A 24,029-nucleotide genomic window follows, 5' to 3' on the forward strand; every position below is an offset into this window, starting at 1 on the left:
TACCCTTAACATGACACGGAAATACTAAATCAGTCCTTGAACTAATCATTACACGTGGTGCAGCATTTCCTAAGTCAAAAAGCCAAGTTATATATTCTACTGGCCAGGGAATGAATGGCTGACACTTCTTAGGGCTTATTTCATCTCCATCCTTGATTATAACTTTGAGTATTTACTTATTTTTGATGCTGAACTTCCTCATTAGTTATGGGGAAGATTTATTTGTTTTAGGTATAACAAGGAACAGAAGGCGGAATAAGACAGACCTTTTGGTGTAAAAATCCCAGAAGTGGTTTCATTTTTATTGTTTTATTAAGGCATGTGAACAAAGTATAAAATACCAAAGACCTTGGTGAAAAGCCTCCAAGCTTTGCCTCAAAATTAACTAGATATTCTAGAATACAGTTACAACTAGTGATATTATGTTTCAGCATTTTAAGAGAATGCTAAGGAAATGTAATAAAGTGCTGAGGGGAAGAAATACAGGCTGGTTCTAAATGTGATGAAGGATTTTGGGTCAAGCTTGACTGGAGACGTAATCAATAGAAGAAACACAAGAAAAGGCTAGAAGATCCCTACATTGGTCAGTATCAGGTTTAGAAAACATAATTTTAGGAGATTCACAGCCATGAATCCTTTGTTGTAATATAGTAAAAACAAGGTTTTAATACCTACCCTTCTAGTAACAGCATAGCTAAGGAAATTAGAAAATACATAAAATGCTGGTTTCTGTAAAGTGAAAACAAAAATTTCATCATATGGTTACTTAGTTTTTAAAATAAGTGATATGCTGATCATCATTATAGTTAACAATAACTTTATTTAGTACCTAATATAGGCCAAGCACTATGCTAAGAATTGGCATATGATCTCATTTCATTCTCAAGACAACCCACTAAAGCAGGCTATTATTATTTACACTAGAGGCCTGGTACATGAGATTTGTGCATAGGGGTGTGTCCCTCAGCCCAGCCTGCACTCTCTCCAATCTGAGACCCCTAGAGGAATGTCAGACATCCCTCTCACAATCCAGGACTGCTGGCTCCCAACCATTTGCTTGCCTGCCTTCCTGATTGCCACTAACTGCTTCTGCCTGCCAGCATGATCACCTCCTAACCACTCCCCTGCCAGCCTGGTCGCCCCTAACTGCCCTCCCCTGCTGGCCCAGTCACCCTCAACTGACTTCCCCTGTAGGCCTGGTCCCCTCAACTGTCCTCTCCTATAAGCCTAGTCCCTCCCAACTTCCATCCTCTGATGGCCATCTTATGGCGGCCATCTTGTGTCCACATCTTTGACCACATGGGGCCAGCTATCTTGTATGTTGGAATGATGGTTAATTTGCATATTACTCTTTTATTAGATAGGAGGATTTTACAGAAAGGAGAAATGGGGTGAGTGAAGGGGGTTACAAGAGAGTTGATATACCTTCCCTAAGTTCCACAGCCAGTAAGTGACAAAACAGGCTTTTCATAGAAGCAATCTATGGCAGAATTTTGGGAGGATTTTTAAGAATGTCTCCTTTCCCCAGAGCAGACTACAACAACTTAATAAATCAGAACTGAAACTGAATCATGTGCACATTCAAACTAGGGAAGATAACTTAAGATTACCCAAATGGGGATAAAATGTAGTTCCTGGCCTAATTTTCATAAATATAGTGTTGATTCAAGATCTAGGTGCCTTGCTCTAGATCCAATGCTAGATCCATTTTTGTTCCTTAATCTTTGTTGACTTTCTGTCTGACTCTCTAAAATGGTAGCTCCCTCAGTTTGAGGCAGAATTGGGAGTGAATTTATGGAGCAACATTTATTTAACAGTTTCTGAGTTTCTTAAACTATGATGCCTACAAAAGGCACCATTTTGAATTACCAGTTTACTGTGATTCTCTACATCCAGCAAAAGAGCCTGGACATCGGGTATTGACTGCATGTTTGTATGAACTTAGACTTGCCCAATGCCTTTCCTGTTGCACAGACATACAAAAGATGTTCTAGATGTGTAGTTCCAAAAGCTTCTTGAGGTCCTAAAGCTTTTAAAGTACTAAACAGATGACTAACAAGGGAGAAGTAGCCATCCCAGGTAATAAACATCTTATAAAATAGCAAAGTTTAAACTAAACTTGTGATTAACCTAATAATGCTGAAATATGAATAAACAGACAAATCAGTGGAACAGAATACAAAGTCCAGAAATAGACACAAATAAATTAAATAGTATAGTGGATTATGAAGGTGTTCGATCCATAGGGAAAAGATGGATTATTCAAAGAAATAGCTGCAGAGGAAATGAGTACCGTAGCTGTATATGACAATAAAATTGGAATCATACCTATACATCATGCCAGGATGAATTAAAAATAGATCAATTATTTAAGTATAAAGGTTTAAATGATTAAAAATAGAAGAATAAAAAAAGTCCAAAATTGGATAAGATCTTTCTAGCTAACATAAAATTCAAAAACCACAAAGGAAAAGTCTGATAAATTCACCTTTATATATTTTTAAGTTTATTTTTAATTATAGTTGACATACAATATTATATGAATTTCGGGTATCAAATATAGTGATTCAACATTTACATACCTTACATTGTGATCACTATAATAAATCTAGTAACCATCTGTCACCCAGTGCACAAAATTCATGCATGGGGGGGGTCCCTTTAGCCCAGCCTAAACCCTCTCCAATCTGGGACCCCTCAGGGGATGTCCAACTGCTGGTTTAGGCATGATTCTAGGAATTGGGCCTAACCTGGCATTCAGAAATCCCTCTCACAGTCCTAGACCGCTGGCTCTAATTGCTCACCTGCCTGCTTGCCTGGTGGCCCCTAACTGCCCCTCCCTGCTGGCCTGATCACCCCTCACTGACTCTGCGTACTGGCCTGATTGCTTTTAACTGCACCCCACCTGCCAGCCTGGTCGCTCCTGACTTCCCCCCTCTGCTGGCCTAGTCACCCCTAACTGCCACCCTCCCTGCTGGCCTAGTTGCCCCTAACTGCCCCCCCGCCCCAGCCTAATTGCCTCCAACTGCTCCCCCCCTCCCGTAAGCCTGGTCACCCCCAACTGCACCCCCCACCCCTCCTGGCCTGGTCACCCCACACAGCCTGCTTGTTCAGTCTTTTGGTCATCTCTCACTAACCCTCCTGCTGGCCTGGTTGTAGGCAGCCATCTTGTGAGGGTGTGATGGTCAATTTGCATATTACATCTTTATGATATAGGATTCCCTATGCTGTACATTATACCCCCATGACTTATTTTATAACTGGAGTTTGTATTTTTTAATCTTCATCTTTTCTGCCCATCCCTCAAACAAGTACTATTTTTATGCTATCTAATAAAAGAATAACATGCAAATTAACCGTCACTTCGTGATAGCAATGCCTGCGCCCACAGCCAACAAGAAGGGGATATGCAAATTGATGGGGCAAAATAACGGCGCTGGCCAGAGTCACGGCACCTGCGGAGACCGAAGGGAAGGTTTGGTGTCCGGGGTCACCCCAGCAACCCAGGATGCCAAGCCTGATGGGAGAGCAGAGTGGGAGATGAGAAGGAAGGCTTGGTGTCCTGGATCGCCCCAGCAACCGGGAGAATGGGGGAAAGGCTGAGTGGGAGAGTAGGGGAAGGGTTGGCATCCTGAGTCGCCTCAGAGCAGAGCAGAAGATGGGTGGGAAGGCTTGGTGTCTTGGGTCACTGGGGATGGTAGTTGGGGGGACCAGGCCTGCAGAAGAGGGCAGTTGGGGGAGACCAGGCCTGCAGGGGAAGGCAGTTAGGGGGACTAGGCCTGCAGGGGAGAGCAGTTAGGGGTGACTGGACCAGCAGGGGAGGGCAGTTGGGAAGGACCAGGCCTGCAGGTAAGGGCAGTTGGGGGCGACCAGGCCTGCAGGGGAGGGCAGTTAGGAGTGTTCAGGCTGGCAAAGGAGAGCAGTTAGGAGTTATCTGAGCCATCAGGGGAGGGTTAGTTGGGGGCGACCAGGCCTGTAAGGAAGAGTAGTTAAAGGAAATTGGGCCAGCTGGGGAACAGTTAGGTGTTGATCAGTCTGGCAGGGGACTGGTTAGGGGATGATCAGGATGGCAAGCAGAAGTGGTGATGGGCAATCAGGCAGGCAGGCAGGCGAGCTGTTGGAAAGCAGCAGTCCTGGATTGTGAGAGGGATGTCTGACTGCCTATTGGGGGTGGGGCAGGCTGTGTGCCGTGGGCTGGCTGGCCCCATCCCAAAATGGGGTAAGGGGTGCTGATCAGGGGCCAGCAGCCTAGGGGAAGGACTGTAGGTGGTTGGCCAGCTGGCCCTGCTCCTGATGGGGTACGGGACCTATGTGTGGTGGGGCTGGGTGGGGGGCAGGGGTTGTAGGAGGTTGGCCACCCAGCCCTGTGCCCTATTGGGGTAGGGGGTATGATTAGGGGCAGGTGACCACGGGGAGGTGCTGTGGGACTATAGTGGTGGGGAGGGCTGATCAGGGGCAGGGCTGGCTGGGGGAAAGGGAGGGGACATTTGGTTGGAGGCCAGCTCTTGATCAGGAAGGGAAAGTCTGATCAGGGCAGGCCGGCCGGGGTAAGGGGCCAAGAGGTTGGCTGACAAACCCCACACCCTGATCAGACAGTTCGCTGGCCACAGTGGGTGTCATAGCGACTGGTCATTATGGTTGATATGGCCGTTATGGTTGCTGGCTTTTTATGTATATGTAGATGCTGCTACCATGGAAAACAGTAGGAAGATTCTTCAAAAAAATTTCCATGACACAGAAATTTCACTTCTGGGTATTTATCTGAAGAAAACAAAAACAATACACCCGTATGTTAATTGCGGCATTGTTTACAATAGCCAATATTTTAAAGCAATCTAGGGGTCAATTGACAGATGAAAATGGGGTACGTATATACAATGGAATACTCCTCAGTCATAAAAATAAATAAAATCTTGCCATTTGAGACAACATGGATGGACCTAGAAGGTATTATGGTAAGTGAAGTAAGTCAGTCATAAAAAGATAAATACCATATTATTTCACTAAGGTGTCGAATCTAAAGAACAGGGGTCTTCTGAACCACTGTAGCACCAGTGAGTTCAAGGCTTCCTGCACTGGTGGTAGCAGCATTGGCTCAATGTCGGTTTCGGTTGCTGCAGTAACTTCATGATGAAGTTCTTGAGGGCACTGCATACCACCCTTTTCCTTTTCCTTCATTCAAGAAGAGTAGTAACTTCTTGCAGTTACTAATATCTTTCCTTCTTTACTTCTTTAGAGCTCCTATTACTTTTGTAACCAATGTCCTATATTACATTTCCACCAACTAAAGACTGAAAAATCTAGTGTGGTTTCTTTTCCCTACTGACTCATACAAAGCAAAAGAATTTTTAGGAGATTTATGATTTATAGACTCAAGAAGACTTAGGGAATGTTCCTTTATGAAATCACATCAGGATGTCATGGAAAAGCAATGATATAAGATAAAGAAGGGCTACATGGAGATGAAAAATAATATAGGCAATATTTTAAACCACCATAGGGACCCAGCAGAAAAGCAAAATAAAGCAACAACTCATTATTCAGAAAACTGATAAATAAAGGTAGAGATCAAGCATTTATTCTTCCTTTCCTGTATGAGCTTATTTCAGATTACCCAAAGACTTATTGAAGGAAAATTCTTCTTTAATAAAGGACTCACAGCTAATAGTTGCAGAACAAATGATAGAATTAGAAAATCACTATTTTGCAACACCTAATGAAATAATGGATCTAGGTAACAATCAACAGTGGTTACTAAAACCATTAGGTAAATGGCTAATGGGAAATTATAATGAATGGATCTCAGTTAATGACACCTGAGTCCTGTAATTAATCTTAATGTCACCAAAAGTAGACCAAATGAATTTAATGTGCCACAGGATATAAAGCAATAGACATTACACAGCTTCACCTATAAAATATTCCTGAGAAAAGGATTTGAGCTAATTAAATCTTATTAAATTTAAGGAGGAAAAGTAGGGAGACAGAAGAATATGCTAATTTATACTACAAAGATAATAAGCCAAATCCAGAATGTGGGACATTGTATAGTGTTCCCCTAAAAGTAAATGAAGTTTTAAAAAGGGCAGAATACACTGGTATCCATTAAAGGAGACTTAAAAGAACAATAAAGTAGTTTTAATATATGTTCCTTATCAAGTGTGAAAAGACAGCTCTTGAGACAGTTGAGGAAAATCAAGCATAGACCAGGTTTTAGATGACATTAAGAAATTATTATTAACTAGAGGTCCGGTGATGAGGGGTGAGGGGTAGGGAGGGGGTGATGTGTCATTCAGCCCAGCCTGCAGTCTCTGCAATCTGGGACATGTCAGACATCCCTCTCACAATCCAGGACTGCTGGCTCCCAACTTCTCACCTGCTTGCCTTCCTGATTGCCCCTAAATGTTTCTGCCTGCCAGCCTGATCACCTCCTAACCACTCCCCTGCCAGCCTGATTGATGTCTAACTGCTCCCCTGCTGGCCTGTTTGTCCCCAACTTCCCTCCTCTGCCAGCCTGGTCACCCCAACTGCCCTCCCCTTCAGGCTTGGTCTCCCCCAACTGCTCTCCCTTGCAGGCCTGGTCCCTCCCAATAGCCCTCCCCTACTGGCCATCTTGTGTTCACATGGGGGCAGGATCTTTGACCACATGGGGGCAGCCATTTGTTGAAGTGATGGTCAATTTGCATATTACTCTTTTATAAGATAGGATAGAGGCCTGGTGCATGAGTGTGGGCCAGCTGGTTTGCCCTGAAGGGTGTCCTGGATCAGGGTGCAGGTTCCCTTGGGGCATGGGGTGGCCTGGGCGAGGGGCCTGTGGCGGTTTGCAGACTGGCCATGCCCCCTCCCAGCGACCCAAGTGAGGCCCTGGTGTCTGGGATTAACTTATCTTCTTCAATTGAAACTTTGTAGCCTGGAGTGGAGCCAAGCCTTCTGCTTGCTCCATGGCAGCAGCCATTTCTGTTGGAATTTATTTATCTTCTATAACTGAAACTTTGTAGCCTGGAGTGGAGGCCTGGGCTGGTCAGGGTATGTGGAAAGCTTGGCTTCCTTCATTGTCAGGGAAACCCAAGCCTCCCTCCTACTCTCTCTGTGGCTGTAGCTATCTTGGTTGGGTTAATTTGAATACTTGCTCCTGATTGGTTGATGGGCAGGGCTTGTGGGTGTAGCAGAATAATGGTTAATTTGCATATTACTCTTTTATTAGATAGGATTATGCTAAGTATGATGTTATTTTGAGTGTGTTTATTTTTTTAATCTATTTTTTTCTATTAAAGGTATAAAGTGTTTATGGCAAATATAATAGGGTATATGACATATTCTTATTTTATAATTATTTTAGCATTCACCCTTATATGCTTCACTAATTATGAATTGATTTTTTTAAAACCCTATTTTAAATTGTTACCAGCACTTTCCATTGAAGGTAAAATATTGTTGGGGTGGGTATAGGTGAAACTAGATTAGCAGATTTGTTATAATTACAGCTATGTAACGAGTACATGGAAGTTCATTATGCCATTTTTGTATAAAATTTTTCTAATAAACAGTGGAAAAATTTTTTAAAATAAAATACGTTTAAAAACAAGAGGTTCATGTTGAGTTCCATATTTCACAAAATATTTTAAATCCAGGGAAAATATTGGGACTTCTTATACCAATTTTGAGTTTCATGTTCTTATAAAGAGAGCATTTAAAAGGCATAGTTGTTTTAAAACAAGATAAACACTTCAATGGACCAGAAGCGGAACAGAGCACAAAGAGTAATGTAAGAGGCACTGAAGCTGTAGGCCTTTTTGAGTTTGGGTTGTTAATACTAGAAATGCAGAGACAAATATTTATTTACCAGCCTGCCACTTTTATAAGACAATTAGCTGCTTGAAGACAGGTACTATATGTCTTCATTTTAATATGCCTAGAAAAGTACACAGAACATACCTATATAATAAAAACCCAGTGGTCATAATGCCATAATGACCAAAGACTGGTCACCAGAGGTGCCTTGACAGTGAGTCCCACGGCGCCAGAGGGACTTGACGGTGGATCCTGAAGTGTGCCAAGTCTGGGTCTGGCACGATTGTGCATGCTGGGCGCCTAGTTAGGCAATAATTCAGTAAATAATGAGTAAGCAAAAAATTTGAGGAAAAGGATGGCAACTAAGATCAGAAATATGCTTGATTAAAAGAGAAATGATAGCTTAAATTTGTGCAATCACTAAATGGACATGTGTTGTTATTATTCTGTTACAGAAAACCAGTGGGAAAATCCTTTCCATAGGGCTCAAGAGCCCCTACATAATGATTGATTTTTCTTCTCATAGGAAGAAAATGGATAGACAGATTGGAACAATGATTTACTGCTCTACAGCCATGTACTGCAACCACATACCCATTCCAAAGAGAAAGGCTGCATGTCTGCAATGAGGGAGGGGAAGGTGAAATACCCCGGATCTGTACCTAAAACGTCTTTGTTAGAAATCCTGCTTCTTTACTGTTGTGATATCCATAAATACACATGTATATGTGCAAAGACATTAGAAAGTCATCCCTGTATATCATTAGTAAGGTAAAAAGAACCCTGTTGAATAACCCATGGACACACAATTCCTGCCCCAGTGAAGGTCCAAAAAAGATAAAAATTTATCCTCCGTTTTCTGGAACTGTCCTACAATTTTTCTTGTCTGTACATTGCTGGCAAACTCCTACCCCTTTCACCATACAAGTTATATTATTTCCAGGGTACAGGACTGTTATGGTATCAAACAGGGCTTTGGAGGCTGCAATCATTATAAAAATATCTGGATAATACTTGAATGATATGTGATACGGACTTAATAGACTAAAATTCTTTCTATCTCATTTCTATTGAAAGGTTTATGTTATGGTCTATCTAGACAGGACAAGTGATCTAATAATGGTAGACCCTAGCAGATCATCTCAAAATGAAGTGTGAAACTACTTAAATGTTCTAAATCTGGGTAAATTTCAGCCTGCACACATCACATAAGTGGTCAACTGCTGGCCAATACACAGGAAAACCATTATTCCCTAAGAGGACCTCTTCCAGTTTATATTGAGAGAAGAACCATGGCCTTTTGTATTTGTTGCTAATTTTAACTAATGAAATATACTGACATCCACATTTATGATATTTTGTAGAAATGAAGTGGAAAAATCCTTGGATTGAGAGCTAAGTGCTAGTGCCAACTCTGACTGGCCAGCTGTGTGATCTTAGGAAGGGCACTTGACTCTTTGAGCCTCAGTGATTTTTTTCACCTATAAAATGAGGGGGCTTAAGCCAAAGCTCAACCAGGTGGTCTTTAAAGACTCTTTCAGCTCTGTCGTATGAATTTAGACTCTCTAGTGTATGTGCACAAGTGATATAAGCACTTAAAAGGCATATAGACATGGAGATAAGTTAATTAATAATAATATTGAGAATTCTAAGCACTTATTATTATGTGAGATGATATAGCTGATATTGTGTGAGACAATATATATGACAGAAAGAGAAAGACTATTCAGTAGTGTTTTTGATGTTATTTTTACTTATGTTCACAAAATGATCCGATTTCAAAGCTATGGAAATACAGAAGCTGAGGGAATTTATCACCAGAAAACCTCTATTGTAGGAAATACTCAGGGGGACTATTCTACTTGAAAGAACAAAAGGTCACAAAACTATGATTAAGATCACCAACAAACTTACAGCATAAACAGGAATAATCTGTGACAACAAAACCTAAAAAGGGAGGGGGAGTGGTCTGAATTTACAAAGGATGATATAGATCAAATGCATTCAAAAGAAAAAGAATGACTATATATGAAAGTTGTTTTTCTGTTTTGTTTTTCTTTTATAAACCTAATCGTAAAACTACACACAAAAATTCAAAACTGAGATACATAATTAAAAGAAGAGGAAACAGAAGAAAGAAGTATGGAATACCACCAACCCCCCAAAACAACCAAACAAAGACAGAACACAGAGAACCAATGGAGGCATAGAGCTACTGGAAAACAAAAGATAAAATGGCTATAGGAAATCCTTACACATCAATAATTACCCAAAATGTAAATGGACTGAATTCACCAATAAAAAGGCACAGAGTAGCAGACTGGATCAAAATACAAAACCCAACCATATGCTGCCATCAGAAGACACATATAAGCTGCAAAGACAAAGACAGACTTACTTAAAGTGAAAGGGTAGAAAATGAGTCTCCAAACGAATGCATCCACAGAAAAGCAGAAAAACTATAGTTATATTTGATACAATAGATTTCAAGGTAACAAAGGAAATAAGAGACAAAGATGGACATTTTTATAATGATAATTGGGGACACTACATCAATAAGACATAACACTTCTCAGTATATGCACCAAAACAGGGAACCCCAAATATATAAATTTATATAATTATATAAATATATAAAACAAAACTAAAGGGAGAAATTGAAAAAAAGAAAAAAACCACCACCAACAACAATCATAGTTGGGGACCTTGATACTCCATTGTCAGCTCTAGAAAGCTTATCCAAACAGAAAATCAATAAAGAAATATTGACCTTAAGTGACACATTAGAGCAAATGGACATAATTGGCATTTATTGGCATTTCATCCCAAAATGTCAGATTATATATTCTCCAATGCACATGGAACAGTCTCAAGTCACAAAATTAGCCTTAAGAAATTCAAGAAGATTGAAATTATATTGATACCACGCATTTTCTCTGACCACATGTCTTAAAATTAGAAATAAACAGCAAAAATAAAGTAAAGAAACCAAATAATATGTGGAATTGAAACAACAGACTACTAAAAAAAATAATTAAAAAAAATGACTGGGTCAAAGAAGAATAAAAGGTAAGATCAGAAAATATACAGAGACAAATGAGAATGACAATACAACATATCAAAACTTCTGGGGTGCATCAAAAGCAGTAATAAGAGGAAAATGTATATCATTACAGGCCTATCTCAAGAAACATGAGAAATCCCAAGTAAACAACCTAACAATTTAAAGAAACTAGTAAAAGAAGCAACCCAAAGTCAGAAGAAAGAAAATAATAAAAATTAGAGCATAATTCAATGAGATAGAGAACAAAAAGTCTATTAATACAGCAAAGAGTTGGTTCTTTGAAAATATTAATAAAATTGAAAAACACCCTGGTTAGACTCACTAAGGGAAAAAGAGAAAAGACTCAAATAAAATTAAAAATAAAAGAGAAGTTACCACAGACATCACAGATATATGAAGATTCATACTAGAATATTATGAAAGACTATGCCACCAAATTCAATAATCTAGAAGAAATGAATAAGGTTCTAGAAATATATAGCCTTTCTAAATTGAATTTGAAGAATTAGAAAATCTAAATTAGCCAATCAACAGTGAGGAAATTGAAACAACCATCAAAAACCTCTCAAAAATAAAAGTCTAGGACCAGCTGGCTTCATTAGTGAATTCCGCCAAACATTCAAAGAAATTTGTTACCTATCCTTCTCAAACTCTTCCAAAAAATTGAAGAAGAGGCAATACTTCCCAACACATTCTGTGAGGCCAATGTAACCCTGATATCAAAATCTGGCATCAATAACATAAAGAAAGAAAACTACAGAACAATATCTCTGATGAGCACAGGTGCAAAAATCCTCAACAAAATACTGCAAATCGAATACATCAATTAATTAAAAAAGAATACATCACACCCTAACCGGTTTGGCTCAGTGGAAAAAAGGGGGACTTCTATAATTTTTCAACAATAAAGATAAAAAACTTTTAAATCATCCGATTTGTATGAAACTATCAATACAAAAGAGCCAAAGAAATCCTGAGAAAAAAGAACAAAGCTGAAGGAATAACACTGCTGGACTTCATATTATACTACAGAACTATGATATTCAAAATAGCATAGTATTGGCAGGAAAAAACATACATACAGACCAATTGAACAGAATTGAAAGGCCAGAAATAAAACCACATGTATTTGGGCAAATAATTTTTGATAAAGGTGTTAAATTGCACAATGGAGAAAAAAATCTTTTTCAATAAATGGTATTGGAAAAATTGGAAAGCAACACGCAAAAGAATGAAACTAGATTACAGTTTGTCCCCACATACAAAAATTACTTAAAATGGATAAAAGACCTAAATATAAGATCTGAAACAATGAATTACATAGAACATAGGTGCTATACTAAAATTATGCACCTTGGTCATACAGAATATTTTATGCATTTGACCCCAAAGGCAAGGGAAGTAAAGGCAAAAATAAATGAATAGGACTACATTAGACTAAAAATCTTCTGCACAGAAAATAAACTGACAACAAAAAGACAACCAACTGAATTGGAGATGATATTTGCAAACAACAGCTCTAACAAAGGGTTAATATCCAACATATATAAATAACTCATACAATTCATACAAATGGCCAACAGTTATATGAAAAGATGCTCAACTTCAGGAGCTATTAGGGAAATGCAAATCAAAACTACAATGAGATACCATCTCATACCTGTTAGAATGGCTATTATCAACAAGACAGATAAAAACAAGTGTTAGACAAGTTGTGAAGAAAAAGGAACCCTCATTCTCTGATAGTGAGAATGAAAACTGGTATAGTCACTATGGAAAATGGTATGGCAGTTCTTCAAGAAATTAAGAGTAGAGTTATCATATAACCCAGCAACCTGTCTTCTGGATATCTACCAAAAAAACTTGAAAATATTTACTTACTTGTAAAGATATATGCATTCCTATGTTCATTGCACCATCATTCATGGTGGCCAAGACATGGAAACAACCAAAGTATCCTTTGATATGTGATTGGATCAAGAAGATATGATACTTATATACAATGGAATACTGCTTAGCCATAAGAAAACATGAAATATTGCCATTTGTAACAATTTGGGTGGACCTTGAGAATATTATGCTAAGTGAAATAAATCAGTCAGAAAAGCTAAGAACCATATGATTTCACGCATATGTAGGATATGAAACTGAAAGTCGTAGACACAGACAACAATATGGTGTTTACCAGAGGGAAAGGGATGGGGAGTAGTCAGAAGTAAAGGGGGCCAAGTACATAGTGACAAAAGATGATCTGACTTTGGGTGGTGGGCACACGACGCAATATACAAATCATGTATCATAGAAATGTACACTTGAAACCTATATGATCTTATTAACCAATGTCACCCCAATAAATTTAATAAAAAAAGAATTTTAAATAAATAAATCAATAAGTAGAAAATATTAAATATATATGAAAGTAAGTATTACTTTATTAAATATTAAATATATATGAAAAACCTCAAGTATTCTAAATATAAGATACAAAGTATTTTTAACTAAAAGTCATTTACCAGCATGAACTTTCTGAACAATAATAACCACATTACTATATAACTCTATATTTGTAATCAAGTGCTGCTCTTTCTTTATAGAGTACATATGGCTGCCAACAAAAGTACTTGTGATCATGTGTGATAGTGTGTATTTGTGTACATGTGTGTATGCACAAGTATGTATACAGGGTGTCCCAAAAAATGTATACACACTGTGACAGCTGATAGCTCAATTTTGAAAATGAAATGCATTTTAATAAACACTACCTTTATAATTATCCAAAGCATATGTATACTTTTTGGGGGGTCATCCTATATGTTTTTAATCTCTCTGTTACATTTCAGCAGTCAGGAAAACAAATCTCACAAATCTGGGTACTGTTGTTAATATATGGTCTTAAGAAATTGCTTATCATATGCATAACCATGGACACAGACAGTAGTGTGGTGAAGGCCAGGAGAGGGGGAGGGTTCAGGCTAGAAGGGGTCAATGGGGGGAAAAGGACAACTGTAATATGTTCAACAGTAAAGATTAAAAAAATAATAATAAAACTAGAAAGAAAAAGAGAATTTTAAAATGGAACAAAATATTTTTTAAAAGAAATTGCTGTCAGTATTCCTAGAGTCTACAGATATTGTCCTGAGATAGGAATAAATGACACTCATTTATAACCTGTCACCTCCTTTTGGCACTTCATAATTTTATCTTCAAAGTCTAGTGACATGGCTGACTCTATTTTCAGTCCCCGCAGAGTTGTGCACTTGAAGTGGGAGCAGCAGTGGCAAGAAGTAAGAGATAGTGATTGACACGGCATGTAATTACTTCAGGTATTAAGACTTTGAGATGTTGTTTATGGGAAATTCTTTCTTTAGAAAAGCATCAAGGGGTGTGTTGGTGATATTACAAAGTAACTGATGTCCCAAAGACAACCTTTGGTTAAAGAGGATATATTTTTTTAAAATATATTTTATTGATTTTGTACAGAGAGGAAGGGAGAAAGATAGAGAGTTAGAAACATCGATGAGAGAGAGTCATTGATCAGCTGCCTCTTGTGCACCCCCTATTGGGGATATGCCTGCAACCAAGGTACATGCCCTTGACCGGAATCAAACCTGGGACCCTTCAGTCCCCAAGCCGACACTCATTGAACCAAACCGGTTTCGGCAAAGAGGATATTTTTTAAAATTGCTATTTAAAATATTTTCTTATTAAAGATGGAGAGCTGGACACAGACTCCGGGGCGGTGGGGGTTTGCCTGGGGTGGGAATGGCTTGAGGGGGGGTCAATTAAAGGAAAGGGAGACATATCTAAAACTTTAGACAATAAACAAATTCAAAAATTAAAAATAAGATGAAGAGACACAGAAAAAGAACATATTGCATTATAACTTTAACATTTTTGAAATAATCATAGGCAGTGTAGAGTATTGTTGAGGATGCAGGACTCAACGTCAGCTGAACTTTTACCTATTTTGGGCTCTTCCACTTGAAGCTGAGTAAACCATTTACCTTTCCTAGCTTTGTTTCCTTATCTGTAAATCGAAGATAATATGATGGCTCTGCCTACCCCCAAGGGGCTGTTAGAAGCTCCAAAAATAAATCAGATACCTTTCGCCTGTTGTGAAGCTATTAACTAACAGGAAGGATTCTTCCTCATTATTATCAAGAACAATATATGTTATAGTTAGTTCCTATCACTACAACCACAGAAGCATTTAGAGAAGTTACATTCTCTTTTACCACTATCTGTTTCTGAAATGTGAACGCCTCTAGCTCTGTTACCAATCACAATTCTCCTGAATGCTATATACAACTTGAAATGGTGAATTTTATGTCATCTTGACAGGGTAGCTGGATGCCCAGGTATTTGGTTAAACATTGTTTCTGATTATGTCTGTGAGTCTGTTCCTAGAAAGGATCAGCACTTGAATTGATAGACTGAGTAAGGCCGTTGCTCTCCCTAGAGCAGGTGGCATCGGCCAGTCCATGGAGGACTGAAAAGAACAAAATGTGGAGGAAGCCGAAACCGGTTTGACTCAGTGGATAGAGTGTAGGCCTGCGGACTGAAAGGTCCCAGGTTCAATTCCGTTCAAGGGCATGTATCTTGGTTGCAGGCACATCTCCAGTAGGCAGCTGATGCAAGAGGCAGCTGATGGATGATTCTCTCTCATCGATGTTTCTAACTCTCTATACCACTTTCTTCCTCTCTGTAAAAAATCAATAAAATATATATTTTTAAAAAATATGAAGGAAGAGGAGAATTCTCTCTCTGCCCAACTAGTTGAGATGGGATATCAGTCTTCTCCTGCTGTTGGATTTTCACTCAAGGTTCTATGGTAGGGGTGTCGAACTCAATCAGAGAAGGGGCCAAAATCTAAAATCCAGCCTAAATCGTTGGCCGAATGGTTTACTGAACAGTCATAAACTGACAATGTCATAAACTGACAGCGGAGTGCAGTGATGACAGTGCGGTGCGGGCCACATTGCAAGGCCTGGCGGGCTGGATTTGGCCCGCGGGCCTTGTGTTTGACACATGTGTTCTATGGCCTTCTTATTCAAACGAGAACTTACACACCAGTTCTCCAGTTTTCAGGCCTTCAGACTCAGACTAGCACTTGCACTATTGGTTCTCTTGGTTCTCAGAACTTCAGACTCAGATGGAAATGACACCACCAGCTTGCAGATGGCAGGTGGTGGGACTTCTCAGCTTCCATAGTTTTGTGAGCCAATCTTTTATTCTGTCTATCTTCTATCTACCTACCTACCTACCTATCTACCTACCTACCTACCTACCTATCTACCTACTTACCTACCTATCTACCTACCTACATACCTATCTTGATATGTACTATATTACTATTGGTTTGTTTTTCTGGAGAACCCTTACACAATTCCTCCATTTTCAAATATTTGTTAGAGAACAGCAAAGATATACACTGTTGCTCTTCTCCTAGTTAAAAATATTTGGCTGATTTAAGGATCTGCTTTATTAACTCTCCGTTTGAACATCAAAGAAATGTGTGTTCCACTTCCTTGGTCCTATATGCATCTAGAATTTTATGATTTTGAAACTGATGTAAAGTCCCCATCTCACACACAAGTCCTGCCTGCCTTATCAAAATCACACATGTCCTCTTGAAACGGCTTCTAGACACTAGTTCCTCATGGCTTCCGTTCACTCTACAAATAAGGCAACAGCCAAACTAAGGAACATGAGAAGCTGCCATGTATTTTATCTCACTTAATGACAATCTAATGACGCTGATGTTGTTTCTTCATTTTACAGATGACAAAACCGGCTTATAAAGGGTAATTAGCTTACTCAAGGATACATAGTAAACTATGGAACCAGGAATTGAATTGAAGCCACCCAACAGCTTAGTGTGTATGTGATCAACAACCAGGCATCGCTTCTGCTCCCAGATCTTTTTTTTTTCCTTTCTTCCGTGGCATATTTTCCTGTTCGTCCAAACAACTTATTATATACTGTGTATTTGAGTTCCTCTGGCTTGTTATGCAACATTTTCAAAACAGCACACATATATGGGATGACCATTTTTTTCCTTGTCATCAAACCTTTTTTTTTTTTCATTCTGAAAGGATTCTATCAAATTTGGTAAGGCTGATACATTCTTCAAATCCCTACTGCCTCTGAATGCGATCATAACTTCCTTGGGGTCTGGCTCCAAATGGACAAAGCTTTATAGTCAATAACTTTTCAGGGAGAGATTTACTAGGTGGCGGAATTAATAAGTGCAGCACGCATTTCACAGCTTTTCCACCTCAAATGGCATTTCTTAGTCAGCACAGTAGGTTTCCCATATGTATTGCCACAAATAATAATTCTTCCTCAGAGTTAAAGATTTGCGGAAACAAGTATTTCCAAATTAAATCTTATTCACAGATTCTGCTCAGCATAAACCAGGCTAACTTGATGAGTGCCTTTGACATGTGGGGAAATAATTAAATTTAATCTTCATGTACAGAATAGGAATGAAAAATATTTCTGCAGCCCTGCAGTGGCTGACACTATGCTAATGCCTTCGTGCTCTCAAAAGGGAAGGAAAATGAAATTTAAGAGAACAGTGCATTCCACAAAGGTCTGGGCGAAAACATTCTAGAATAACATAATCTTTGCTGATATGGCAGCTTCTATTTTAGCTCTTATAGATGAAAGTGGGAATGTACTTGGTAGATTTTTTTTTTAAGCGGAAAGATAATTTGACCTACTTATTATCAAAATGTTCTTCAAAAATTCGCTAGCTTTTAAAGACGAGACCAGAAAGGAAAGCCATAGAATCATATATTCCAAATAGTCAGCAAGCTATCAGAATGGAGTAGGCTCTTTACTATAATTGGATCGTTTAGTATTATTAATAACAACTAAAACAGTAGCTCAAAGTATTTAGAATCTCTTATGAACTAAAGTCTGTGCTAAATTGTTTTGTAAGTTTCCCTATAATCCTTAAGAGAGTCTTATTGTTATATTTATTTATTGTGGAGGAATTTGAGCCTCAGAGTGGTGAAGCAATTTTCCTGATGTCACACAGCTAGTAAGTGACTAAATTGGTATTTTTCTCAAGGGCCGAGATGTCTCTAATTCTATGTTCTTTCTAGCATATGATTAAGAGCACAGTTTGAAAAATTCTACCTGAACGTTCAAACTCAGATACTACCATTTACTGGCTATGAAAACTCAGCATATTGGACGTTTCTGAAGCTCAGATTCCTCATGTATAAAGTTATAATAATAACAAACATTTAGTCAAACTACTGTGGGGATTAAATGAGTTAATGCATAGAGAGTACTTTTACTTTCTCTCTGACTCATACACAACACTCAGTGAGTGTTCGCTATTTTTCATTACCTGACAAGGTAGATGCTCTGTAAGGAGGTTAAGGCTTAGATAGAAAGTTGGAGAATCAATAAGGTTATCTTCTTTGTTCATGACTGAATGGGTTTCAAGGCAATAAAAAGATACATTGATAACTTGAAAAGAGAAAGGAGCTATAGAAACAGGAGCCTTTGACCCTTCCAAGGTGATTCAATTTGAACACAAACAATAATGATGGAAGGAAATTTTTGACATACTCATTCACTTAATCAAGTCTCTTCCATTTGTTTTTCTCTCCTCTACAGTATGAAAGTAGGTGTCCGATTCACCTCTGGGTAAGAGTTAGCCCTGTCTCAAATTCCAGACTGTCTCAGAGCCATGGACAAAGGACTGAATGTTATAAAACTCGAGATAACTTGCTCTCATTAAACTTAAAACTTGTATACTCTTCATTTACTAGAAAGGTATTTTTAAAGTGGTGTTCTGAAAAGTATAGAGTGATCTTCCTTATTGTCTAATTAATTTGGTGCTCTTTATTCAGTTTTTTTTTTTCCTTCTGGTTGTTTGAATGGAGACACTGAGGATAGAGTGAAGTGGTTTGAAAACAGCTTTGAGGAACATGAGGTCAAGGCATGAAAGTCCCTGAAACAGCCTTGCTCATATACACAGCTGTAGAAATTACACTGGCTTGAAAGAAACAAAACACCTTTTGTGCTTGTCTTACTTGGAATTCTTTTTCATCCACTCCAGAATTCCTTCTCTGTGAAAATAATGACAAAGATTTCTTTGCAAAGCTCTATGCTCAGATTTGGAAGTGGGGGTTGAGGAGAAAGAAGGAATTTGATCCTGATTTTTTTTTTTTTTTAAATCATGCAGTAAGCTGAAATTCCCTCGGGTGTGATAAAAAATAAAATGAGGCCAGATGGTAGGAGTTGTTTATGGGTTTTGAAGGAAAAGTATGAAGTCATTAAAATTTGGAGGCTTCTCTCATTTATTTCAGCTTCGTTTTCTCATTAAGAACCTATTTTACGTGGTTGGAGGTGCAGGGAGATGAAGGCTCAGTGGCAGATGCGAATCCTTTCTTGCATGGTGAAGGAGTGTGCTCTCCTTACAGAAGTCCAGAAAGGCGTGTGGAATTCATGGAAGCATTGGAGACAGGGAAAGGTTGTCCATCCTGGATTTTAAGGTGTTTAACATTAGAAACTGTTTTTTGGGCCCATTTCCTGGTATAGGCTTTGCTGAGGGCTCCTTAGAGAAGAATTTATCTTCGTCAGTGAATATAGGAGAGAGGTTTTCCAATGTAATGAGCCTTGAATGGATATGCTCAAAGCCAATTTTAAAACTTCTATCCGATGATATATGTAAAATGGATGACATTGTCCTGCTGGTAAATTTTAGAAAATGAAATCAGTGAAGTCCACTCGCACTGTTTATGAGACCGAACCTGCTATTTCATTAGCTCTTGTCATGAAACTATCCCCAGAGTTAAGCCAACAGCTGCATTAAAAAGTTGTAAGCCACAGGTTGCATTCCATTAAGTAACAGTTTTTCCTTGTTGAGACCATATGAATCCTTGGGTAATAACAGTTGAGTCTAAAGAGTTTGGGATTGGACTGATTGGGTTGGAGTTTGGGATTAAATCTTTACTCCTGACTAATCAAATGAGCTTGGGAAATTATTCAGTACCTTTAAGCTACTGTTTATTTACTCACCTATAAAATGCAGATATTAAGAGCTCTTACCTCATAATTAAATCAGGAAATTAAATTGAGTAATTCGTGTAAAGTCCTTTGCACAGTGTCTGGACAATAGTCCCTGGCTCTTAATGAACACAACTACCCATTTTAACTAAATGGTCTCTAATCTTCACTGATCCTTATAAAGAATTGTTTACAGAAAGCTTACCAAAATGAGGCAACTTCAGGAGCCATACAAATAATTGAGAGTCTCCTTGGAAGGAGTGCTGGTGTCAGGCTGCTGGGTTCTCCCGCAATGTGGTGTGGCTGGGTGGGGAAGGTAGGCTGACATGTCAGGAGCCACCAGGCTCCAGGGCTAAGCAGGAGAGCTCGATGGAAAGTGGTCAGGAATTTGGGTCAGGAAGGACTGAGAGATTTTCATTTGCCTTGCAGTAATCCCCTCCCAGGCCCATCTCCTTCTTGGTCCAATCCGGAAGAGAGGGAGAAGAGAACAGGAGACAGAAGTCAGAATTCCACAAGAGCCCTGCAGAGCCTCTCTTATTTGGAGGTCAGGAAAGGCTGGGACCAGACACTCAACTGCAGAGTTTGACTGGAGCCTTCCTTTAGGCCTTTCTTGGCTCTGAAATGCATGTGATGAGCTTTCAGAACCCCTGACTTTCAGAGCCTCTGCATCTTCTTTGTTTCCCTACTTAAAAATTTCACTTCTAAACATAAAAGTATTTACATCCCATCTATTCAAAAAATGAAATTCATACATACAATATATGAATGCATTCTTGAGGGAGGGAAAACATGTATGCAGAGAAAGCCTCCCTTTATCATCATCCAGAAACAAACCAAGGATGATTTACTTATAATTTGTCATAGAAATGTGATCATGCTATAAATATTTGTTTCAGTAATTTTTTTACTTACTAACTTATCTATGAGATTTCCATGATAGTGCAGACACATCTAATTTATTATTTTAAACTGTTACAAGTACATTATTTCATAGTATGAACTGATAATTTAAGAATTTCTCTGTTGATAATTATCATGTTTGGTTTTCCATAGTTTATTATAACACTAATATTGTTTGGTTTTCCATAGTTTATTATAACACTAATATTGTATAATAATATTGTTTATTATAACACTAATAAGAAAGACAACCATCTGGTGCAGCCTGAGAAGTTAGAGTAGTCTTCCTAGAGCTAATAGTTGAGCTGTGCTCTGAAGGTTTTATACTTTATGTGAATTCACTTTATAGGAACACAGCCACAGACATGAACCAGGGAAGAGTAGGCAAGGTATTCCAGAGAATGGCTTGGGCCAAGGTCACAGCAATTAAATGCTTCTAAGGAATGTCCCTAACAGTAAGTTAGAACATTAGAGTATGCAGGGAATTACTGGAGAAGACAGATACTGGAAGAGAAGGCAAGGCCAGAGGGGAAGGACTGGGTTTCTAAGTTCTTAGTGGCTAAGTTTGAGTCTGTTGTAATATATTGATATTTTTTAATACATTTTATTGATTTTTTACAGAGAGGAGGAGAGAGGGATAGAGAGCTAGAAACGTCGATGAGAGAGAAACATCGACCAGCTGCCTCTTGCACACCCCCTACAGGGGATGTGCCCACAACCAATGTACATGCCCTTGACCGGAATCGAACCTGGGACCTTTCAGTCCGCAGACCGACGCTCTACCACTGAACCAAACCGGTTTCGGCTATTCTGTTGTAATATTATGAAGGAATTATTTTGTGGCGATGCTAAAGGAAAGGAGATTATTCAGTATGTCTGCAGACCATATGTAAAAAATATCATACTTGCTGTCACATAAAGATGCCCTGAATTCCATTAACCACACAATTATTTTGAACTATGGTTTTTGTGTGTATGTGTGTGTGTGTGTAGTTTTAAATATAAAAGCTCCATGTTATTGAATCAGGAAATGTGTCCGTATTTTATGATTCCACATCAAAGCTGTTCCATAATTATTCTTAATAGGAGTTAAATACCTTACCTCGATTTTTAAAGATCATCAGGAGCTTAATTGCAAATCACATTAGTGTGAGAAGCCATGTGGCAGTTTAAGACTTGCAATCTACAGGACTGTGACTGAGAACCATAAAAGGGAGGAAAAAAGAGGCCCAGAGTGCAGATCACACACCAAAGAAACCACTGCATGATGATAACCTCGTGCAGTGAGGAGAAATTGGTCTTGGAGGACTCCGATGAAAGGTACTGAAATAGTCAATTTAGGTATCATAATAATAAAACACTTGCAGGAACTATCATTTTTACGACCTAAATCTATTAGTTGTTTCCCCATAGGTGTTTTATTAAAAACACCATAATATATGCAATGAGTATAGTCTATCAGGGAGGCTGAAAGTTACTCTATAGTGATGTTTCCTGGAAAGACAACCATTTCTTCTCTCCAGGCCCATGACCCACGTCATGAGGCATAACATCTAGATAATGATTCATTAAAATTAAAATCTATCGAGATCATACAGTTGGTAATTAACCAAAGCATCATATGAGATAATAAGTCATTACATCTGCAAATATTTATTGAATACCTATGAGGTTTCACAGACACAGTTTTGAGTGCTTGGACCACATCTATGAGCAAAACAATTCCTGCCCTCAGGAAGCTTATGTTGGGAAGGAAAAATCTTTTCCTCTCCTCTCTTAGGAGAAGTGCCAGAAAACAGTTCCAGCATGTCATAATTGCAAGAGTTTCATCAAAAGGTTGATGAAGCTTGGGGGCTCGACAAGCATTGAGCCACATATGTAATCATCTGTTGGAATGGCTAAAAAAGCAACTCCTCAAAGCTGAATAGGATAATTGTTTGCTGCCAGACAGCTCAGGGCATCTTAATCTATATGTTATTGCCTCCTGTTGGCCAAACACCTGAACAGCTATAGGCTATTCCCCAATCTGACAATGCTTCTGTAAACCCTACCCTTTGAAACCTTACCCTTTTATATGTATTATCTCCACCTTGCTTTAGGACAAATTGTGTTAATAAAAAGCAGGGTCCTGAGTCAAGGGAAGTCTTTAGCTCCTTTAGCTGATGCTCCTCTGAACCCCAATGCCTTTCAAAACTCTCTTTTGACTTTGGACTCTTTATAGAACCTACACACAGCCTTTCTCCAGATTGCTGCACCCCTTCTTAATACTGGGACAAGAACCCTGGCAGAGAAGAGAGTAGGAGTCTGAAAATTAAACTAACAAAAGGCAGATTAATAAATACACGCACACAATTTCTATTATTATTTACATGCATAGGCATTTGCCAAAAAGGTGTAAAACTCAAAGCAGTTAGACTCTGGGCTAATATACCCTTTCAACAAAGGAAAAAGGGCATGCACTTCAAGGAACAACAAATTGTGGGGAAGTGACTAAGAACTATATGGGAGGACTAAAGAAAAAGGCTATTTTATATATAGTCTGTTTATGCAAACTCATCTTATGTTGACTCTCATCTTAGGTAATAAGAGTATTTCTTCTCTCCCTGATATGCCCTGCTTTTAGGCAGAAAAAGGAGAAGGCAGAGAACTCTTGAATCTGTTAGTTCTCAGTTGCCTTCAACTAAAAATAATCCCTGTGCCAAAGTGGTATATTTTGGGGTGGCACATTCTGCTCCCCTTCACTTACACTGCAGAAAGATAATCTATATATATAAAAGGCTAAGTGACGAACCTGCCACTCGTTGACCCATCCAACTGACAGTCTAGAACATATGATGGACACTGGCAATTTAAAAATAAACGTTGACTTGCACATGTGTGATACATATAAGGCTCTTGCTGGCACCAATCGCATGTGATGCCAGAACGTTTCTGAAGACCAACTATTGGCAAAACATACATCTGAGGATAAAAGAAAGTGACTTTGTCAACAGAATATGCCTGAAAACCAACTATTGGCATAATGTACCTCTGAAGCCAAAAGAAAGTGACATTGTCAATATTGCTTATTTATTAATCAATTGATATATTATTTTTATATATATTTTACTAATTGTTTTTCTTCTCTGACACTTCTACTATAGAGAAAGAGTGAATAGCAATATTAAAATATTTTGTATTTTAATTTTATAATACTATATTACATATACTATTTTGACATGTAATTTTTTGCAGTAATATAATT

Source organism: Pipistrellus hanaki (assembly GCF_964339955.1).
Source record: "Pipistrellus hanaki genome assembly, chromosome: 2".
NCBI lineage: Eukaryota > Metazoa > Chordata > Mammalia > Chiroptera > Vespertilionidae > Pipistrellus > Pipistrellus hanaki.